Here is a 22922-nt window from a genome sequence, read left to right on the forward strand (position 1 = left end):
CGTGAGTCCTCACGAGCAGCTTTCTGTACGTAACTTGGGTTCCCCGCAGGAACAGCAGAAAAGAGAACGTGGGTCCTGGCCCCAATTAGGGAACAGGTACAGTTTCTGATGCATCTACTTTTGAGGGCACTCGGCCTAAGGGCAAGTGAGACCCCGATCCTCCTCCCAGTGATTTTCTCGGCCGGCCGACCCCATGACTGGTAAATACCGCTTGGAGAACTGCTTGGCCGCCCAGTGTTCCTCTCTGCAAAGGCTGTGGCTCCGGGCCCGCACCATCTGCGAAGCCCACTGGGGAGCGGGGCGTGCGGGCGCGGCGGGGAGCGAGCAGCGGCACGCGGGAGGGGGACACCGGACCAGTCGGCACAAGCCTGTAACTGCAAGGCTTTCTGGCGACTGCAAGTTCACGCGGCGGAGGAAGGCTGTGGCTGCCATTCTCCGTGTGATCCTAACAATAGCGCCGTGTAAGAAGTTGCGATGTACTTCTTCCACGAAGCTGTTGGATCCTCATTGCAATTGTCTGCGTCTTATTTCTGAAGTTTACTTATTTCTGAGGACAGTCCACACACTTTCTAAGTTTTAAAACAGATTATGGCTGTTGGTGATGACACCATTCTTTGTACCACAATCTACGTGCTTACTTAACACGCTTTATTAACATGTTGTATTGCGCTAATAACTGTGTTCATTTCTTCGAGGTGTGTTTTTTTAACCGCACCGGCTTTTATCCAATGCATCTGGGTGCATAGAGCGTCCATCACTTCTGGAATCTACCTCTTGACACAGTAATCAGAATTAGAAAGGCTCATCGTTCACTTACTCTCATCCTTTAAAACTTTTCCATTTAAGAAAATCGATGATCAGATCCTTTCTTGTAACTCGCTCCTGCACTACGTCTATTTTTATTTATTTTTCTGATTTGGCAGGGCTCAGCAATGCTGTCCGGGATTTTTTTCTCTCTCTCTCTTTTTTCCCCCTTGCTAGAGCAGATGCGGGGGTGGGGGAAGCAGGGGCTGGGCTCTAGCCGGAGTCAACCCCACCGGGACCTCCACCCGGAGCGCGGCGGGGGCCGGGAATCGTGGTGGAAGGAGCCTCGCTGGCCAGTCGGTGCGAGGCTCCACCTGCAGCCACACCGCGTAGGTTCTCCCTCTCTCCGCCACGCTTCCTCACATTCACACACAAACACCATAGCCCTCCTCTGGGTCGGAGGAGACGCCAGCCAAAGGAGGCGGGGTTGCAGGAGGAGAGTCCGCTCTGCGCAATCCAGTCCGGGACTTGGCTCCGCCTGGGAGCCGCGGCCTCTCCAGTGACAGAGGAGTAGTGAGCGGCACCGGGTGAGGCTGCAGCCAACTCCGCTCCCCGCGCACTCGGCCGCCCAGGCGCTCGGGACGCAGTAGCGGCGCTTCTCCGCGGGGCCGCCCGCCCGCGATGCCCGCTTAGGAGCGGCGGCAGCGGCCAGCATCGCCACACCCGGGCAGCAGCGCTCGCGGTCGTAGAGCGGGGACTACAGCGTGCCCCCTGCCCCAGCCCCCACCCCGCCCCCCACCCTGAAATGACTTGTTAATCCGCGCGGACACCACCGAAGGGACTCACCGGAGTGGAATCCAAGTGGAATTTGGATTTGGAGAAGAGTTTCTTGAACATTTACTCCTTCCTTGTTGGGTTTTTTTTTTTTTTCTTTTCTTTTCTTTCTTTTTTTCCCTCTCCCCTTCTGCGCCTGTCACTGGAGATGAACACAGCGCGTTTGCTTCCCAGAAAGTAGTCGCCGCGACTGTTACCCCCAAAGAGAGGAGCACACATGTAGGAATGACAAAGGCTTGCAAAGGAGAGAGCGCAGCTTGCGGCCCGGAGAGATCTCCTCGATAATGGATTACTAAATGGGATACACGCTGTACCAGCCCGCTCCGAGCCCCGGCCGCCTGCCCGTCGATGCACCGAAAAGGTACGGCACGGCGCCCCGGCGCGCCCCACCTCCCTGGCGGGTCGGCTGCAGCCAGAGGGTCCCGGGGCCGCGGCCGGCACGCGCTGTCGGCTTTGTGGTAGCTGCGTTTTATTTTGTCTGGTGTCTGTCTCCCGAGCGTTGCCCGGCCCTTGGGAGCAGTCGTGAGCCCAGCCCGCCGCTCCTCTCCGCCCTGTGCCCGGGAGACCGCCGGGCTCCGCGTCGCGAGCTTCCCCACCCGCGCCGCGCACACGCCCGGGCACCGCCCGGGACCGCGACCGCGCGGTGCTGCGTGGCTGGGGAATGTGTGTGCAGGACCCGGGGCTCGTCCTCACTTTCGGGCCAGCAGGGAGCAGAGAGGCCCCGAGAGGGTGGGATTCTCAGCAGCGCCCGGTCCTAATGCAAAGGCTGGGGAAAGGGTTCTGCCCTCGAGGGCTGGAGGACGTTGGGTAGAAGAGCGCTGTTTTCGCCCAGCTCCAGGTTTGGGTTCTGTGGTGGGAGAAGGGGTTCCGCGGAGAAAGCGAAGAGAATCTTTTGTTGTCCGCTCGGGGTCCGGGCTGGGCTCTGTGGAGTGCGGGAAACTTGTAATGGCCCTGGTACCCGTGCGCCCTGCCACTTGGTGACATCCCGGCTTTCGCGGCCGCTGGCACCAGAGGTTCCGGGCTTTGTTTGCTCGAATGAGTGCCCAGCAATGGTCTCCCCCCGGGGTGGCGCGGCGCCCCCCGCCCTGGGTCCTCTATCCCCCCGCTGCAGCTCCCTTCTGGCCGGCGAGGACAGCATCTGTCGCGGCTCCGTCCCCCTCTAGTACAGAGCCCGCCACGCTGAGGCTGGCGCCCGCTGCGCTGTTCCCCCAAATCTACGGGGTCCCTCTACGGAAAGGAGTTGTCTCTGGAGGGGGAAGGGTGGAAAGCCTTGCAAAGGATGACCCAGTGCTGGCTACCCAGACAAGGGCTCTGCCCGGGCCCCAGATTCTGGATGTCCGAACTACTCGCCGCGTCCTAGAGAGCTGCCTCGCGGGCAGTGGGGCGCTGGGGAGCTAACTCGACAGTGCCCACCCTCCCTGTATGACTCCGCTGGGTGGCAAGTGTCTCTGCTCCAGATTCTCTGCTTTTTTTCTCAGCTCCCCACTGTGGTATACGCTGCAAAGCAGAATCCTGAGGTCCGCTCTCTCCTCCCACGACCCGAGCGGTACACAGGGGGAGCCAGGGAGCAGTCCCGAACTTGCGCGTTTCGGGAAAGGAAACAGGATTCCGCTGTCTTTCCCGTTCCTTCGCCGCCTCGCCACCCCTCCGCCCAGCGCCTCCTCCTTTTCCAGCACCGGGTCACTCGACCCGGCGCTTCTGGAAAGTTTCTCTGAAAGCTAGGGGCGGCGGGCACGACGGGCTGGGGCTCAGCGTGTGCAGCCCGCGGGAAACCGAATCCGGAGGGAAGCGGGTGGACCGCCCAGGACGCGGGGAGTTAGATGCTGGTCCACAGACAGTGGCTCCCCAGTCCAGCAGTCAGTTGCGCTGGGGTCTCAGCAATGCACTTGCTGGTCCAGCCGAGAAAGCGGTGGCGAGGCGGAGGGAAAGGAAGTTCAGGGGCAGGATTCAGGATGCTGGTGCGGCCACTGGACAGCGGCTGGCGCGCGGGTGCGTGTGGACACGGGGCCGGAACTCGCTGGCTTGTAAGCCCCAGTTCCAAGTGCAACATCCCCAGCCTCCCCCCCACCCCCACCCCGGTGCCCTGCGCATTTTTCCAGCCGGCGGATCTCCAGGGAGGAACGGAACAGGGAGCCAGGTGTTGCTGGAGCAGGGGAGAACCTGCTGTCTTCACAGCCAAGGAAAGCACTTAACAGCAGCCGCCGCCGGCCTGTATCGCACTGCGCAGCCCCAACGGCCGTTCCAGTCGGTCCTTGGGAGCAAGGTGGATGCTTTGAAAATGCGTGGCCACTCATGGCCGCGGTGGGATCGCTCTCTGCCTACGGGATCGCTCTCTGCTTATGCTGGATGGAAATCAAGTTGCTACTTACTGACTGTGATCCATGAAAAGGTTTAAAACACAGGCGAAGGCAGACACACACACACACACACACAGGCAGGCAGATGGGTACACTTGTACACACAACTTTCTTTGCCTCAAATCTGAAAAGATGTTCAACCCAGGTGCAGTATTCTGTCAGCAGGTCTCAAGAAAGCTATGTAATGCCCCCCAGCGCTGGTTTTTAAGTCTTTCCCGGGTAGGAAGGTTGAGTGTCTTTGCCTTGTCTTTCTCTAATCCTGGTAATTGTCGGGCTTCCTTCAGACATACATCTTGGGCATCGAGTCCACTCTGATGGCAGGGGAAAGACTGTTGGTTCCAGACACATGAATCCTTTATTTAGGCTTTTTCCCCCAGTGTAAAGATGCCTGGGCTCGATTCTGAATGAAAATATTGTATTTTTACACCTTATCCAAATGGCTATGAGAGGTCAAGATTGCAAGCATTTTGTATATTTTTTTAATACCCTGTTTAGTCTGCATGGAGCAGTTTTATGATTTACAGTAAGCTTTGATTAAACTACTCCAGGCACCAAAGTTAATTATTAACCTAACCTTAAATACTGTGGCAGAACCGAGTCTCCACCTATTAATCTAAACTATCTGTTAAAAAATAATTGCACTATTTGAATCTGGTTTACCCATGCTTGTTGATATGGTGACTTTTATTTGACTCTTGAGTAACCCCCACTCTGTATTATGATTTTGGTTTTAGGATATTCTTGAATGAGGCACTTTGCAAACCAATCCGAAAGCAGAAAAGAATGGAGTATCAGGTTTAAAACCTCATTTCTGTGTTATGTCTTTTTTCAAATGGATAGAAAGGGAGCACTCTAGTTCCTGTTTATTTACAGTGTTTGTGTGGTGACAGTCTTCCCAAAGTGTTGTGTGTTGCAACTATCACCCTGTAGAGATGGGCCATACTCTTCAATAATGCATATAATGCCATATTTAAATTTTAAGCAGCCACCCAAAAATCATTATCTCAGGAGCCATCTGCAGTATATACTTATTGGATAAAACATCTACATTTCAATAGGTTAAAAATTCCTAAGAACTGGAGTAGAAACCAAGTAAATGTTGAATAAATGAATGAAAGAAAGGGTCACACATAATTCACATTTCTCCACTTAGAGTGGACCTGTCGTTTTCCCCCCTACAGTGGCTTCAAGTGAGTGGTTCTTATAAAGTGGCAATAAGTGCAACTCTATTTACACACACAGTGACACACATACACAAACACACAGCCCTCAAGTTCTTTCCAAGTCTAGCGAATGCTTTTCCCATCATTAAAAAAATATAGCATTTGCATTTTGAGTAGGAGGATAACATTGCTTAGTATGTTGAATCAAAGGATAGCAAGAATTAGAAGACTGTTATCTTCATTGAATAAAAATAAGCCACCCAAATTAAGAACTTGTATTAAATTCAAAATAAATACTCATGCCTTAAAAGCAAATGGGTAATTGCACTCCCATATGAAATAGAAGGAAAAATACTGTTTTGAACAAGGAAGTAAGGCAGATACTTTACTATGTGTACATAGTGGTTCAGCTCTTTTCTGAGCGGGACAAAAGAGTGATCACGGGAGAAGAAGTTTTTTAGAACTAGATTGCCAAAAGCGAATATATTCTCCCATCTTATTTGTTTGCAGAAAGGAATCACAGAACAAGCCAAACTAATTGCAAATGCTTTAATTAAGCATCTGCCGTTTGCAACAGCATAAAGCCTGAGAGAGGCTTCCTGTATCTCTGGCCCAGTGGTCTACGGCGCCAGACTCAAGCTTCGCTTCTCTCTGCCTCCCCTGCCCCAGTTTGAGAAAATTTATTATCCTCCTCTCAGAGAGGGTGTTCCCTGGGTGTTTCCACTTCCAGAGGAAGGTGGAGCCCGGGAACACCCTCCTGGATCAGTGTCCCCCACTCTTTTGAGGGACCCTGGAGCCGAGTTGTCTCGGAAACATTTCCATTCCAGAGTGAAGGCTTTTCTCATCAACTGAGCTATTCTCTGCTGGCAACCACACTGGTGGCCTCCTGGGGATATGGTAAGGTAGGGGAGGGAGGGAGGCTTTTAATCCCTCTGAAATGGGCAAGTAAGATGTCATACCGCACAAACCTCAAGGGGAGAAGGGCGTACAGGATACTTCTCAGCATGGGACTATTACAGTAGAGTATATACACAAGGGTATCCTGCTTGCGAAGCAGGTGAGTTCTTGCAAAACTTCTTGATTAGAGTAATTCTAATTACACTAATGGAAAGTGCCCTATACAAGGGTCAGGACTCACCACAGTGTTTCCCAAGTAACCTCTTGAGCCCAGACCTCTCTCTCCTGGGTCTCTCAAATAGTAAATCCTACAGGGTAGGTAGCTCTTCTTGGCTCTAAAAGGCATCTCAAACTTAACATGTTCAGAGCACCCCGTTCTGGATCTCTTTCCCCCAGGTATGCTTTTATTTATTTATTTATTTATTTATTTATTTATTTATTTATTTATTTATTTATTTATTTATTTATTTGACATAGAGAGACACAGCGAGGGAGGGAACACAAGCAGGGGGAGTGGGAGAGGGAGGAGCAGGCCTCCCGCCGAGCAGGGAGCCCGACGCGGGGCTCGATCCCAGGACCCCGGGATCATGACCCGAGCCGAAGGCAGGCGCCCAACGACTGAGCCACCCAGGCGCCCCCCCCAGGTATGCTTTTCTTATCATCTTCTCCATCTAGGTAAATGGCAGTGCCATCCTTGGAGTCACTCACATGTGAAAACTTAAGGAGTTACCCTTGACTCTTATTGCAGGCCCCCATCCACCCCAGCAGCCACGCTGCTGGCCCCTCCTTCCCAAAGCACACAGGCCTCCTCCAACTCTTCCATCTCTGGGGCCCTCACCTGGCCAAGCCACAGGGTTACTGTGCAGGCCTCCCAACTAGTCCCCCTGCTTTTGCTCTTGGCCCCCTACAGCCTATGCTCAACACAGCAGCCGAAGTGATTTTTTTTTTTTTAATCAAAGCCAGATTCGATCACTCCCGCTCAGATGCTTTCCCATCTTCTTCCAATAGAGAAGCCAAAGTCCGACCTACATCCTTTGTGGCCCTACACGATCTGCGCTCCTGTCCCCACCTCTCGGATCTCCACCCCTCTTCGGGGTCACATGAATATGCCTGGCGTGTGCTCTTTACCCTTGCCCTTCCGTGGCCTGGGATGACTCCTTCCCCAGATAGCTGTGTGCCTTGCTCCTCACACACTTGAGGTCTCTGCAAACGTCACTCTCACCCTGAAGCCTTGTCTGATTATCTTATTTACTCCACTCTTTTCCCCAAGGCTTCCTACCCCGCTGGCCTGCCTCATTTTTTTCCCTTCTCATTTTTTACAGCCTGACAGACTATATGTTGTTCTCGTTTATCTTCTGTCTTCCACTACAACATAATGCCACAAGGAAAAACTTTTTCATGTGTTAGTGCTTCATCTCACCTAAACCTGTGCCTGGCACACCATAGGCCCTTCATAACAAGTATTTGTTCAATCAGTTAACTGATTAATCAATCAAAAAAAGAGTGACTCTTTTTGCAAGCATCTAATCTTTCTCTTTTATCTGCTCTTATAAATACTTCGTGTGTGTGTGTGTGTGTGTGTGCGCACGTGTGTGAGAGACACCATCTTCCCTGTGCACAGGTGATTTGTCTCATGCACCATTAGCAGAACATTCACTGAGGGTTGTTTTCCCAGTCTTGGTGATGGATTGGAGCCTGCTCATTCCCACACTCTCACCCAGTCCCCTTCTGTGGCCAAAAGCACACATCTGTGGGACACCTGGCTGGAGCTGGAGGGAATGCAAGTTAGGTAAAAAGCAACTTGCCAAGAAACAGAGCTAGGAAGACAGCCAGCACTTATGGGGATTGAGCTTTTGACCTTGGCCTCATTTGTTCTGCATTCTAACCACTGGCCACAGAACTGTTGTGCTTTTTTGGAGTTTGCTGATGGTCCTTTTTAAAATTCACCTTTCTGGCAGGAGAAGATAGTATGCTTATGAACCCACATTTCTGCCTCGTACTGTGGTAACTACAGTTGAAGATCCTGTACTTGGATGTCCTGAGTTCCAGACTCTCACTACCTCGGATGAACCACCTAACCTCTCTGAAGCTGCATTACTTTCAACAAAATTTGTGAATAGTAAACCTATGCTTCCCACCTTGTAGGACCGCTGGGAGAATAATATGAAATCACAAATGTGAATGTATTCGGTAAGAGATGAAATGCACTCTGAAAACTTGGAGAATCTGATGCTAATTCCTTTCTCCCCACCCCAGACCCTGGGCCGAGCAGAGATCTTGCTTCATCGTCTTCTAAATCATAAAAGAGAAATTATGTTCTGTGGATGTCACATTTTCGTATAAACCACATTATGAAATTAAGTAAGATCCTCAAATTCATTGGAAATTCACAGTCTTCACAGAGCAGCAACTCTATCCATCAGAAGGCCAACCGCCTAAAGTGACGATGGCTTTCAGTGTGACCATTAAAGCGGGCAAGGTCACGGGCATGGCATTCTGCCAGGCATTAGAAAAAGTAAGGGCATTGCTTTTGCTGAGGTAGGTCCTAAAACAGTTCATGTCAGTGTAAGCATTAATGTAGGACAGACGTGTCAGGGTGAAGCAGGGGTAGGAGGAAAGGAGTTTGGATCCTTGCCATAACAAGGGCAAATTCACCAAGATTTTGAGACAGCGGGTTTATAAATGTGGAGGGACGGTCTGGGGAAGGCAGTGGGCAGCGAAAGGGACAATGCAGAGACCACACTTCTTAGGCAGACACAACACACTGGGATTTGCATCCCAATTTTTTTTTTTTTTTTGCCAATTACAAAGAGCATGACTTTGAGCCAGTTACTTCTCTGCCTCGGTTTCCATCTATCCGTAAGATGCTAGTAGGATGCTAATGTTGTGGTTGTTGAGAAGAGTAAATACGATAACATCTGTAAAATTCACAGCCCAATGCGTGGCACACGATACTCGCTCATTAAATATTAGGTGTTATTTTTATTTGGGTGACAGAAGTCAGGGAGGGTGCCCTGTTGGGGAGAGTAAAAAGGGTAACAGACAGAGAGGGTACAAAGGAAGCCACCTCTGGACCAGAAATGAACATTCCCATGCGGGCTGGCCCTGGTGACGGGGTTTTCGGCTGGGAAGCGTGTGAACAAGTCACTGGCATGGGAAGAGGAGACGTGATCCTTTTCCTGACTTTGGATGTTGAAATCTCACACCCAGAATATGGAAGAAAAAGCATTATACCAATAAAACCACTGCCCACAGTATAAGACTTTACATTAGATGACGGCTTAAAAAAAAAAAAGGATGGCCTTCTCTTACTATCATCTAAAAATAAAATACACAGTCTGCACGCACTTGAGAATCTGAGAGCAGCCCGTCATGTTGGTTCAGGGACAAGTGGAACTGACCCCAAGGACCCTACCTGTCATAGGAGAGAAGCTGGTCGGCTGATGGCTCCAGGAGGCTATGGCTGGGACTTCTGCCAGAGGGCTTTCGTAGTGGCCATCCATACACTTGCTGGGTCACTCTTCCCTGGCCAAGCCTGAAATCAGTTTGCGAGAGCAGTGAGTCTCCCCGCAGAAGCAAAACACTACCTTCCGCACCAAATGTAGCAAGTAGTTAGTTGGCTGACCCGAAGAGAGCTAGTATTTACTGACTGGTACACTGCCCTATTACCTGACATCGGACTCAAATGATAGCCATACAAGTTCTTATCAGTGAGAAGAATCTCACTCCTAAAAGGCACAGCAGAAGGGGCAATAAATTGGTATGATCACCACATTGCCCTGATGGACTCCTCCTTGCACCCAGGGGGGACAAGACTCCCTCCCTGGCCTAGAATTACAGCTATTTTCATCCGGGAGGAAAAAAAAAAATTGCCTCTTAAACTTTGTAAGTGGAAAAAGGATGTCAAGAGAGTGAAATAAATCAGCAATTAACATGCCCCAAAGGCTGAAGGGCCAGGTCTTCCTAGCAGCAAGTGTGCTGACTAAGGCTCTGAAAATATTGTTAGACGGGTATTTGCACAGACGGCCCGTGGACCTGAGGCTTTCACTGAACACGACTCGGCACTTTCTAGTGGTTTCCAACTAACCTATAACTGCCATCTGTGGAAAATTTAATTCAAAGAATCCATGCCAATTAAAAAATTTGAGAAGATCTCTAAAGCGGATGCTCTTTCACCCCTATCTCGTCCCTTCGGCCTTCCTACGTGTTTAAAACCAAGCGTTTGCCATGATTTGATTGGAAGCGTTTCTAGAACACAACAGGATCTGTCACTGAACACAGTGAAAACATGCCGCCGGAAAACCAACATTTTAGGAACTGGGAAGAAATGAAGAATATATTAATTACGGCTGGACGTTAGATAAGAGTCTTATAGACAAGCTTTCTGTGATGGGCCTATTCTTCTTTCCTTTTTCCTATTCCTGAAGCTTTCTTTAAGAAGAGTATTCAATCTTTTCATTAATATTGCAGCGACTCCAATGCTTCCCCACCCCACCCCCCAGACTCCTACTGTCCTTGAGTGAGGAAACTGAGAGAATACTGATTGAGCTGGTGAATGGAAACGTTCCTTTCCTGAAAATGGAATGCTTTATGAAAAACTGCATTCCACACACACACACACACACACACACACACACACAAAACCCCACTCAAACAATCCAACAACTGTCTCTCCTCCTTTTTACCCCGGAGAACCACAGGACTCCATTCACATATTTTGGTGTTTGAATGCATTTGTTCTTAAGCCTCAAATACCCAGGTGGAAAACCAGTCTAGTAAGCCTTTCATTATTCCAAAAACGTGAGCATCCGAGTTACTAAGAACATTCTCATCTCTGCATGGCGAGCAATACATAGAAACCGAATTGTTTATAGCTCTCTAAACTGGAGTCTATGCAGCAGAATGGCAGTTGGGTGGATTTTTACAAGAATACTTGTAAGTGGTTTGCAAGATGGATTCCGTGCTAATTCTTCTCACATTATGAATGATGGCCCTAGCTAGACACTGTCACTGGGATCTTCATCTATTAATCATGGAGGCTGCTTTCTTATTCGGTTGCCATAGTTTCAGTGCCTCAGATAGTGTTGGGGCGTCTTGGGAAAGGTTTGAGATAGACTGGGGCTTGCAAGCCTTGCAGTTATTTTGGTGGTGGTGGTGCTCTGAAAGAACCGAAAAACCACCTCTCGTGTAATTCAGGGTTGTATTGAAAGAGGCAACTTCTGAGTGTCTCTCTGGACCTTGTTATGTGCACATCCAGCTGGTATTTACTCTAGGATTTGCCTCTTGCTCAGTCCTGCTGGTAAAAAAAAAAAAAAAAAAAAATTACCGTCCAGGGATTGATGTCACTTTCATCTTTCGACAAGAAAGCCAAAGGGTGCAAGCTCTTCATTACAGCTCTTCACCAGCGTGGAGGTAAATGAGGGCATTCACGGCTTGGCTCAAAATTTCAGGTTCATAATTCGGCTTCGGCTCTGCAGATGGCTAAATAAATAGGATGACCTCAGGAGGGCTGTACGTTGTGCTCTGGCATGGCCATGGAAATGTTCTGTGCTTTACCCCAGGTTTAACCCCTGTTATCTTTTAAGGTTGGCACACATTGCTAAGGAGTTAGACTATTTCACCACATTTGGCGACAGCGGCCCAGAGGGCTACTGCTTTGTTAGCTCTTGGGTCCGTGAGCGTTTCTTTCCTTTCTGTAATCCTCATCCTTGGCTGTTTTGAGTTAGGTCTGCGATTCGGGGATGATCAGGAAGAGCTGTCCAGTCGTGTATATGTTGGGCGACCGAGTCAAGGAAAGACGGGGCGGGGGGGCGAGGCATAAGTTGCTGCAAGAAGGAGATAGACACACTCAGTGACTTATGTGCTTCGTGGGGGATGTAGAACACAGCTTTCCTTTGTTAGGGACATTTGACCTTGTGTAACAGATACTGGTGCCCTTCTTAATGCTTTAGTTCCCATTTCTCAAGTGGACTTTCAAGGACTCCTACCAGCCTAAGCCAAGCCATTTCATTCCTTTGTGGATTAAAACATAAAATAAAACCACCTCACACCTGAAGCAAACAGCACTGAATTCTGAATTCAGGACATGCGAGGCATCAGCTATAAACCCCGGGCAGATTCACAGGAAGAAAACCTTGAATTCATTATAAATGGGTCTCATCTAGAAAATTAGTCACTTTTTTTCTTTGCTAGAAAATGACTGGTTTTTATTGCAGGGTGAGCTTCAAAGCAGCCGTTTTAAATTTCCCCAGATCCAGCCTGCCAAAATTTTTTGCATAAGATCAACAAGCATTTTTAATGCACGTGCCTATTATATTGACCCCTCCCCTGCGCAACCGCACTAAATGATTGATTTTAGAGGCCAATAATTTCAAGTAAATTAAAAGGATAACATGGCCTTAATTGCTACTGGCTTCACCAGGATTCTGGGCACCGGAATTCCTTGAGGAGAAACACTTTTAAGTGTCACAGCAGTTTCTGATCATGTGGTCTGGTTTAGCCATAGGCTGCAATTACCCGTGCCCCACCCCCCAAGCCCTTCTCCCCCTCCCCCTTCCCATATCTCTGGGAAGCAAAGAAAACATGCATTTGTAAATTCAATATGATGGACCTCTGATTATTCGGCAGGGTAAGAAATAGGTCTTGCTCCTTTTACAGTATTCTCCTACGTGAGTTGTTTTTGGTTTTGGGGCTTTTTCTAAAAGGTCTAGTGATGGGGAGGACATATTTCAGATCAGAAGCTTTTTTTTCATTGGAAGAAGAGTTTGGGTGAATCCAATCGGCTGTCCTCTTGGCAATAACAAGCTTGTGATTACTCTTTGGTGTCCAGGCAGACACAGTACTGTACACATAGCCTACAGAAAAGTAAGCAGTACTTTTGTATGAATGTCAGTCAGATACAATGTGGACTTTAATTAACCTTAATTAATGATTTCTGATTACAGATTTTTCTTTTGTGCCTCCAGGACACCAATGCCTTGGAGGCTGTATTTTGGTGGAACATTTCCAGACAGCAGTGACTTGAACATGCTTCCGTTATCTTTGCCATGCAAACCATACTAGGTTCTTCTGTGAAAAATGTGATTCTGTATCATTTGCAAAATGGTCATGCAAAGGAAGAAGTATCACTTGAGGGACAACTGAAATTTATAAGTGAGACAGAGCACTTCTAATCTTTGGGGGAACCACTTTTCATTTTAAAGGAATTTCCTTATCAAAACTGATAGTTACTGGCTCCTAGGGGGACCCGAGGCCCTTTCTCCCCAAGATTGAATGGGACTTCAAGTTCTTTCAAATGAAAGAACTGGGGGCCGTGGGCCAAGTGAGATTTCCTTCGCCCCAAAGTACCTGTTACCACGTGCTGAATGTAATGACTAGGGAATACTGTAAGCACGGGAGAGAAATAGGTCCTACTTTTGGTTAAAAGTACTTTTTCCTGTGTCATGAGTTCTATAACAGATATCAAGAAGCTGAATTACCGTGTTAATGCAACTTTTAACGAGAGGGTCTAATAAAAGTTAGATACCATATATTAATTATATTGTAAATTTCTTATTAATTAAATTTCTGTGTGAAAAATCATTCTGTAGCTTATATGAAATTCTAATAGCATATAGCCCATCTACTTTACCATAATTTGTGCTTATGAATTATAAATGCTTAACTTTTACAGCTAAGCTTACCAATCTATAAGCATCATAATGAGATATTACCTAAGTTAAATTGATCTGTCATATTTGCTGTTCTAGGGTAGTGATTATCTAAGATAATTTTCAAGATGGCTGTCCTGTTACATGCAACCATGTTGTATGCAACATGGTTTACTTTTAGTGGAAATAAAATCAACCCAAGATCCCATGCTTGCCCAGCCAAGGGGGATGCTGATGGTATCAAAAGTAGAAAGAACAGAGTAGTTTCCTGTGTAGCCAAGAAAAAAAGGTAACAAACATCCATTGGAGACTTTTCTCTTTAAAGGGATGTACAGAGTACAGGGAAAGGTTTTCTATTCAAAAGTCAACTTTTATCTACAAGGTGTTTCCTCTTATTTGTGGCAAAGGGAAGTTCACCATGTTGAATATGCTGATTAATTAATTCTCGTGGGATATCTTGGAGGGTGGAGCTTTTGTTCCCATATTTTGTCATGTCCAGAACATAAGACCTGTTAATATTGCCCAAACACATCCGCTCCTGAGAATGAAAAGGACAACATAATTGCCTTTGCTGTTAGAAAACAGCCATAGCCAGCTCCCCAGCAGCTCCTACAACTGCCAGGTGTGCAAGAGAAGGCTTTGAAATGTTGTGAATAGCTTGACATTATCACAGTGTCATTGAAATGCAAATTCTTCTGAGCAGAACTTGAAAAGGTTTTAAATGTAGGACTAGGACAATATGGGTTCTTGCTTGTTGTCGACCATACCTAGTGGTAACTCAAGAGTGCTTCTTCTATTAAAAGGAATCGTAACTCATTTGCATATTTTGTTGTTTCTCACTGCCTGTGTTTCAAGTGAAGACACACCCTCCCCGGATGGCATCTTTTGCGGGAGAGGAGGGACCGGCTTCCCGCAAGGAGGTGCAAACATAGGACTGTTTTGCCTAGGAAGGCTATGGCATTCCGAAATCAGGCTAGCTGATAACCATCAACATCCACAGTAAATAACAGTGTTATTATGACTAATAAAGACCTTATTTATAAGGCTATTTTTCAAGGTGCTTTTATAAACATTGCCTCACTGGGTATCATTACAACCGGGGTTAGGCAGGGCAGGGATTATGATGCTCAATTTAAAGATGAGATAGCCGAGGTTCAAAGAATCAAATAATTTGCCTGGGTATGCCTCCAGTGAGGGAAGGGCTTGGGACAGGGTTGCCAACCTTCTGAACCCGAGTTCTGTGTTCCTGCACGTCACTGTACTGTCTCCTCAGTACTTAAACAATTATGAAAAACGATTACAGCCTCCCAAGCACGCACGCTGTCACATTCTGCCTATTACACAGGTTGAACAGTGACAGACAAGTTCAGAAGTAGTTTTCTGAGGGGCGCCTGGGCGACTCAGTCGGTTAAGCATCTGCCTTCAGCTCAGGTCATGATCCCAGGGTCCTGGGATTGAGCCCCGTGTCGGGCTCCCTGCTCCACGGGAAGCCTGCTTCTCCCTTGCCCTCTGCCTGCCGGTCCCCCTGCTTGTTCTCTCTCTCTCTCTCAAATAAAAAATAATAATAATAATTAAAAAAAAAAAGAAGTAGCTTTGTCACTGTCTTAGGGGCTGGAGGGTCCTGTAAAAGATGAACTGAAAAATGGAGGATCTTTGAGGATGTTTTTGATGGGGATTCTGGTCCTATTTTATAGAAGGGACATAAATAAACAGCGACATCAAGGTGCAAACTCTGACCCTGGAGCAGAGCAGATCCGGGGGGGCAGAAGGTTGAACCGGGTATTCTGGCAGGAATATCCTCCTGGGGCTCGTAACTTGTACCTAATAAAGCAGGCACACATTCCTAGCAAGGAGTAAATAGACCGTCGTAGTCGACGAGGGTGGATCTTCCCTCCGACAAAGGTCATTTTATTCTCTGGTCCCTGCTACCAAGTCTAGTGGAAGCAGCAGGAGAACAGGTAGCGCTTAGTCCGGCAAGTTCCGGATACTGCAGAGACCCCGTGGTGACCTAGTTCAGAATGCACTCATGATACAGGCCAGATCCTGGGCCCACATTCTAGCAAGGAAGGTAGATACGTGGAAAATCACTTTGGTGTAAGGTCTGACGGTTCTCCATCCCTAAAGCAGAGTGTGTTTGCTAAGCTGAGGTCCTTAGCTAAGGATGCTAAGAAGGACAGGCAGGAGAGCTCCACGCAGGCAGCCGAGAGGTGAGGTGGGACTTTGCGAAGGAGGAGGCATCTGAGTTGTGTAAAGGAGACTTCAGGAGGTGGGAGTGGAGGGGAGGAAGAGCCGTGGGTCTAAGGGAAGAGCAGGAGCGAAGGCCCAAGGCAGGGAAATGGAGAACTTGGTGCCCGAGCAGCAGGGGGGTCCTCCTGGTCACTGGGGATGTAGCATGGAAGCCTGAGGACGGGGGAGATTGAGAGCTCCCTGCGGAGGGCTCTCCCGGGCTCAAGAGGGGGACCCCGAGCTGCAGGCGGTTGAAGCTTCTCAGCAAGAAGATGACATCATCAGATGTGTGTTTTAGAAACATAAATCTGCTAGCACTGGGAGTAGAAAAAAGGAACCAGATTCGGAGTGTGTTGGCAAGATACAGCCGCCAGGACGTAAGGACCAGTTGGCCGTGGGGGGTAAGGAAGGAGAAGGAGGAAAAATGGCTCCACGCTGTCCTATCGGGGGGACCGAGAGGACAGTGGGGGCCAGTGGAACTCAGGTTTACAGACAAGAGTTCACATTTCACATACCCCGTATTTAAATGACACATAATAGGCCAGACACCAAAGCCTAGCCCTACTGTGCTCACACCCAGCTCTGTAAAGGGAGCGCTAAAGATGTTGAAATTCAGAGCGTTTCAACTGTCACATTTGGTCTTGGCAGCTGGGGCCACTTTCTCCCACATTAGGAAGGTTAATACCATAATAGGAGGTGGATAATCTGAGGAAAACTGAAGCACCATCCAGCGCATCTATAAAAACGGGTTATATAAGCGCAGGAGTGGTGAGTGCTGATGGTGTGCACATGTGAGATCAGATACCAAGCCATCCGCTCCTGTCCCTTTCATTCTGAACAATTTTACTTCATACAAGTGTTTGAGCTCTGGAATTAGACATACATGGGCTGGTCCCTTCCTCCCCACCCCACTCTGTGCGGGGCATATGGTATATGTGTTTGCCTGGTGCAACTGAAATGTTACAGATGATGTAATTCACAAAACACAAATAACACCTAAATTGTGTTGTTTATTTAATAACACAGAGTTCGCAGACAGTGAGGCCTTATCTGCTAAAATTGGACACTGCTTATGTAGTGGAAGAAAAAAATGTGTTTAATAAGATTTCACTTAGGAAGAAATAAATCTTCATTACATCAGTGATTGAGGTGTCATGGGTTTTGGTTTCAACCTTTAGACAAGGGTCAATATAGCATAGCTGTCCAGCAGAACCCCCCAATGTCTTCAAGGGTTGAAAATAACTAATACTAACGCTATGAAAAAGAATCCTAAAAAAATGGAGATTCTATATTTACCCTTCACATCACATTCTTCTTTCAGGGGTTTCTAAATACAACTTGTAATGGGAAAGTTTTCTTCTATATTTTAAGAAGAGGTTGAATAACAGAAGTGAAACGAAACAGGATGAGTCTCATCAGGCAGCTCTAACAAACTAAGTGAGTTTCTAGAAAGGAGACAAGTTTCATAAATTTGCTTTCAGGTCTTATTTTTAAAGTCCAGTTCAAATGAAACACTAAGGAGTTATTTCATTATGCGGGGACCCCGTAGATGAGTTGGTGTCAGAATGCTGAGAGACCGAACCATAGATTATTTACCTATTGGCATTTGCTCAATTATTGTTTTGGTATCCGATTACTTGTTTCCAACTTGTAGGCTGCCCTCTAGTGTTACTTAATCTCAACACAACCACTTTTGTTTAGCTCCCATGAAAGGTGAAAACACATACACAGAATCCCACCGGCTAGTCAGCAGTAAACCTGACCCCGCTAGACACCGTCTCTAAATACAGCATCAAGAGGCTTATGATGCCTGGTTTGAAACATCGTGAACAAATCTGAAGGTGCCCATCACCAAAGCTCTTGATGGCACACAGGACTCTAGTGTCCGGAGAAATACACACCCTGATGACATGTGCCCTGAAGTCGAACTCCCGAATACGAAGTCAAACACTGCACAAGAAGTGCTAGGACATTACCGATTTCACTTATATGTTCTGTGTGTGTGTGTGTGTGTGTGTGTGCAGATACAACGTTGGCATTCTCAGCGGGCTCAGAAGGGAACGTGACGAGGTCCCAAGTACATCCAGCTCATAGCAGCGGAACGACTGACAGGAATTCAATAAAAATGGTTACTGATGACCATGAGGGTCTCCCTACGGTTTTGAGATTTCCATCAGGAAGAACAAGACTACAGAAGTGCTAGACACACAGAGTGAAGCTGAGGGTCAACATTCCACTTGGGAGGCAACTTCTTTTCTTCTAAAGGGCTGATATGAGGGAGTAGTTAAAAGTATGAGCTCTGGGGGCACCTGGGTGGCTCAGTCTGCCTTCGGCTCAGGTCATGACCCCAGGGTCCTGGGATGGAGCCCCGCATTGGGCTCCCTGCTCCATGGGGAGCCTGCTTCTCCCTCTGCGCCTCTCTCTCTGTCTCTTATGAATAAACAAATAAAATCTTTAAAAAAATGAGCTATGGAGTTTCCTATTCTACTGGCTGAGATGGTGGGGAAGTTACTTAAGCTCTCTGCCTCATTTTCCTCATCTGTAAAATGGGAATACTAACAGCACCTACTTATAAAGCGATTCTCATGACTAAATGTGACCATAGGTACCAGAATGATGTCTGGTACATAATAAGCGCTCAATAAAAATTAGCTATTATAATTTGACAACAAGTCCTCTTACTAGAATTGACTAAATTACGTCACCAGCAGGGTATGGTTCTTGGCATATAAATTACAACTGAAGGGACAAGATGATGACAAGATGATAGCATCTAGAAGGGTCTTTCTGCCTGCTTCTGTCTCTGTCTCTCTGCTCTTTTATATGTCAGGGCATGATTCAAAATAACAGACTGAATCATCACTCATTATTTTATTTAGGAAATATTTCTAAGCATTTTATTTAGGAAATATTTCTAAGCATACCTACTATGTGCATCAAGCTGTATTACATATTGGATCCTATTGGGTATTTCTAAAATATTACATAAAGCGTTAGGTTAGGTGACTAGGTTTTGCTCCATTTTACTCTGCCTTTATGGGGCCTAGTGCTTAGGTAGGAGCCTGAGTTTATCAGGCTTATGCCTATTGCCCCAATCTACAACTTGTGTTCTGGAAATAGAGGACATAGAAACTCCCAGGGAATAATACCTAGGATTTTATCAGTGAGTTTTCTGTAGCAATATTTCAATTGTAGTTAATGTTGTATTTAGAATCAAGAAATTCAGGAATCTTCACTAACAAAGAGGGCCCAAAGATCTCTGTTAATTTAATATCTGACTCAAAACCAATGTGTAAATAGGAAAACGTTATTTTCTACAATACAACTTTAAGTGATTAAGTGGCATTAGCCACTTATACCAATAAACTGAAAACATCACAGTGATTCACTGGCTGTAAACCCTTATTTTCCAGAAAACCTAATAGTTGAACCACAAAACAGCAAAGTGGGTGGACTGCAAAGTAAATCCCTAGTCCAACCCAGCCTTCACCCCTACTTCCCTGCAGTGGTCACAGAAGAAAAGAGGCAGAAAAGAAGCTGGGTGATCACAGAAGGAAAACAAGGGCCAAACTGCTCATTCGCTCTCAAGTAAACAGGAGTTAATTCTGGCTTTATCCATCCAGAGTATTTACTGCAATAGGCAAAGCCTAATACACAAAAATCAGGAAGCTGCTGGTCAGGAGTTAGGGAATGTGCTAACAAGTCAGAGCTTGGAGACTGGGCACATCCGGAGATGGAGAATAGGAACTGGGGCCCCGCCTCCCTGGTGGCCAGGAGGATTGTGTTCATTTGGTATCCATCCAAACCCAGGACTATCTAACAGCTGTTTGGTGTTTCTTGTGAAATGGACTTGGGCCCTGGCCAGATGCGAGTGGACAGATGTTCCCAACACAAAACCTTCACCAAAATAGGCGCTAATTGGCACCCTCCTAATGATCTGAACAAATAAGGCAGGAGTGGGCTGGATGTGCCCATGATCACCTCAACACCCAAGCCTGCCTCTCCCACTTAGGGGGAAGGCTTGGTGGGAAACGGCTTTCTCCACACTCGGGGATTTCGGGCTCCCCGGGCTCCTGGACATAAAACCTCCAAAAGGAATATCTCGTTTGTTTTGTGTCTGTGTATGCTCGTAGGTACGTGCTTAACATATGAAACTTCTCGAGAAGGTGGCCAAATCAGGGGTAATTTGCCTTTCGCCCACCTTTCCTTTTGAGGCAAGTCTTAAAATGCAGAATTTTCTCCACGAATTTGGTTTCGATGCGGTAATTCGTGGACACATAGAAATAATTTTCTACGTAGAATATAATTACATGTTACCTTCATGTGAACCTCAAGCAGAATGTACTTCATCTCAAAACTGTGATTGTAATCGTAATAAGTGCAATGTAATTTTGGCCAAAGATTTTGGTTAAAATGGAGTTTTGAAAAATCTAAATTAGTTTAAAGGGAGGATTTCAGGGGCAGACTGGTTTGACAATGCCCCATTCATAATTAGGTGGACTTGTTCCCACATGCACAGGCTATAATTTACTGTCTTTGATTTCAACAGCTCAACTGTCTTTTGAGAGCCTGGAGCACTTTTTGAGTAGGAATTACTCTCCTCTCTTTTTCCCTCTGTTTTGCAAGGTGGGAGCAAACTTTTAACTCCTGGCTCATTACTGACAGAATCTGTTATCCAGCTAGAGACTGACAAAAAAATTTTTTTCTAAGGCGGGATGTAGTTTTATCACAGGTGGTTGAGAACATTTTACGGATGCCGCTCTTCACTATTTGCTTTCCATGGACTCCAATCATACGTGGATTAGGACACAGAACAGAGACCCTCCCAAGCTCTAGAGCCCCCGCTCACACTCATTAATGCCTCCTTGGCCCCACACCTTTCCAGAGATAAAGATCGAATGAAGACCCATCGCCCACCCAGATCTTTCTGAAACATAACCTCCACTACATACACTAAGCCAGCGAAAGAGGCCGGACACATTTGACTCATCATTTCTGTAGTTATCTCTCCCCCGGAATGATCGGCTTGGCTGAAGCATGTTGAGTGCCCGAGAAAATCACACTGCGGTCTTCACCTCGGTTGAAAGTCTCCGGGCGTTTTTCCCCCCTGACATCTTACTCTCAGGATGTCTCTGGACTTGTAGTAACACCCCCTCCTCCTTCCCATTCTCTAGCGTGGCCCCTGCCCACTTGGATGAAAGGCAGCTCCCACTAAAGGAGCTAGGATAAGCCCAGCAACCAGTGCTGGGTCCTATGGAGTCCATTGTTTGCTCTCAGCACTGTGGAGCCAAATCTCATTCTATAGCACAGTGTGTTCTAGGAATTGCACTTCATCAGTACAACAGACCCTCTCTAATGCTTTCCTATTTTCCCCATTGGCCGCTGTCCCCAGCAGCACCACACAGCCCCACCGCAGGCAATTAGAATTCACTCCTCCCCGAGGCTCTGCTCTCCCCCATTTGCAAGGGATCACAAGGCATCAGTGGCCATATTCAATGGACCCTAATGACACCAAGCGTGATGAGCCAAAGCAGTCAACGTGAGGGCGTGTGGCAACACTTAGGAAGTAAGTTTCTGTTGGGTTGGTAAAACTGCCCCATTATTAACACTTCCTGTAAGTAAGTGTAAGTAACTGTCCCCCACTCGTGTCAGAAGGTTTTGAGAATGAAGCTGATCTGTGCTTGCAGGCTGAGAGGCTGATGTGGGCGAACCCTTTTGCTGGGAGATAGGATGCAACCTCATGCCCCGCCTAAGACGGAGGCCCTCTCTCACCTTCCACCTTTTGGGGACCTTATCCAACTTGCTCCCTGGCCTCGTGCAGCTATGCCGAGACACAGGGATGAGCATCATCCCAACGGGCCCAACCTTGGAGGATTTCGTTTTGTCCCAAACCATCCAGTGACCTGGAGGGTGACTTAATAATGGGTGCAAGACATTTCAGGGCTTTTTCAGAGGCGTCACCCCATTTCATCCTTCCAAGGAAAAAGAGAAGAAACATTTTCCCTTCTGAATAAAAAGACGGTCAAGGTAAAGTTATGTGTTCTCATCCTTTTGCCCAACTATCACAAACTAAAACATGTTGAAAAGGATGGTTGGCTACAAAATCCTTTTTAAAAAAAGAAATGTGAACATCAGAGGCAGCCTTAGGCCTGGAATAGTTATTTTACACATTCTGGGAAATTTTAAAGAAATAGGGAACAAAGGCCATGGCTCCCTTTGCAGTGCTCTCTCCAGGTTAATCAGTAATTCTGCCACTGGTGTCCATGACCAGGGGCTGGGGTGGGGGGGGATGGGATGTCTACACTTCATTGTCACCATTCTTCGGGTCGATGTAAATGACTGAGTCCAGATCTGTAGACAGGATCCTGTGACAGACTCTCAGGAGGGTCCTTGTGGCGAACATCAGGCAGGTATTTTTTCTGAAAGCCCTACCCTAGCTGTCAGAAAGCTGATGGCCCCTGACACTTGAACATGTCAGCCCACACATTCCAATTCCTTCATGGGATTATTGATGATGTTGTTGTAGGAGGTCTGCGTTTAATTGCAAACAAGAAGCTGGGAGAGCAAGCTTGTTGTGATTACATCCTCTGAGGTACCTATTATATCTAAATTCAATAATCAGGTCAAAACGTAGGGGTGAGAGGGAAGGGAGCTATCTATGTGCTCCCTTCTTGCAAGAGAAGAGGGGAGAGGGGTGGCCAGTCCACGGTCACCTACAAAGACACAGGAGCCTGGGTCCAAATCCCAAAATTCACCACTCACCAGGTGCATGACCTCAGGCAAACCACTTAACCTCCCTGTGCCTCAGTTTCCTCCTCTGTAAAATGTCCTAGTAATAGTGTCTGCCGCAGGGTCGCCGTGAGGATAAAGGAGTCAATGTGTGTAAACTGCTTTAAGGGACTGTTATATAGTAAGTGCTAGATAAGTATTTCCTATTTTTACTCTTTTCCCCCAAAATCTGTTCATGTAAGCATGCTGATGAGGCATAAGCTGCAAAAGAATGTATGTGTGTGTGTATGTGTGTATACGTACGCACTAGAAAATATCAAGCA

General features: G+C 47.2%; 1 protein-coding gene and 1 long non-coding RNA gene across 5 annotated transcripts in view; one reads left to right on the top strand and one right to left on the bottom strand.

Annotated features, from left to right (window-relative positions):
* The window catches only part of LOC115937121 (uncharacterized), a 275150-nt gene that overhangs the window by 149574 nt on the left and 102654 nt on the right, over positions 1 to 22922 (bottom strand). For both annotated transcript variants that reach the window (XR_014147283.1, XR_014147282.1), the window contains exon 2: positions 9411 to 9530. This is a non-coding gene — a long non-coding RNA (uncharacterized LOC115937121). The remainder of the gene's footprint in view (positions 1 to 9410; positions 9531 to 22922) is intronic.
* The window catches only part of SEMA6A (semaphorin 6A), a 124961-nt gene continuing 103298 nt past the window's right edge, over positions 1260 to 22922 (top strand). Inside the window, exon 1 of one of the 3 annotated variants that reach the window (XM_081827213.1) lies at positions 1260 to 1939. The gene's annotated coding sequence lies outside the window, so the exon portion shown is untranslated. The remainder of the gene's footprint in view (positions 1940 to 22922) is intronic. The other 2 variants (XM_081827214.1, XM_081827215.1) reach the window with 2 other exon arrangements.

This window comes from Leptonychotes weddellii, chromosome 7 (genome assembly GCF_054177405.1).
Source record: "Leptonychotes weddellii isolate Sample4059 chromosome 7, ASM5417740v2, whole genome shotgun sequence".
Classification (NCBI taxonomy): domain Eukaryota; kingdom Metazoa; phylum Chordata; class Mammalia; order Carnivora; family Phocidae; genus Leptonychotes; species Leptonychotes weddellii.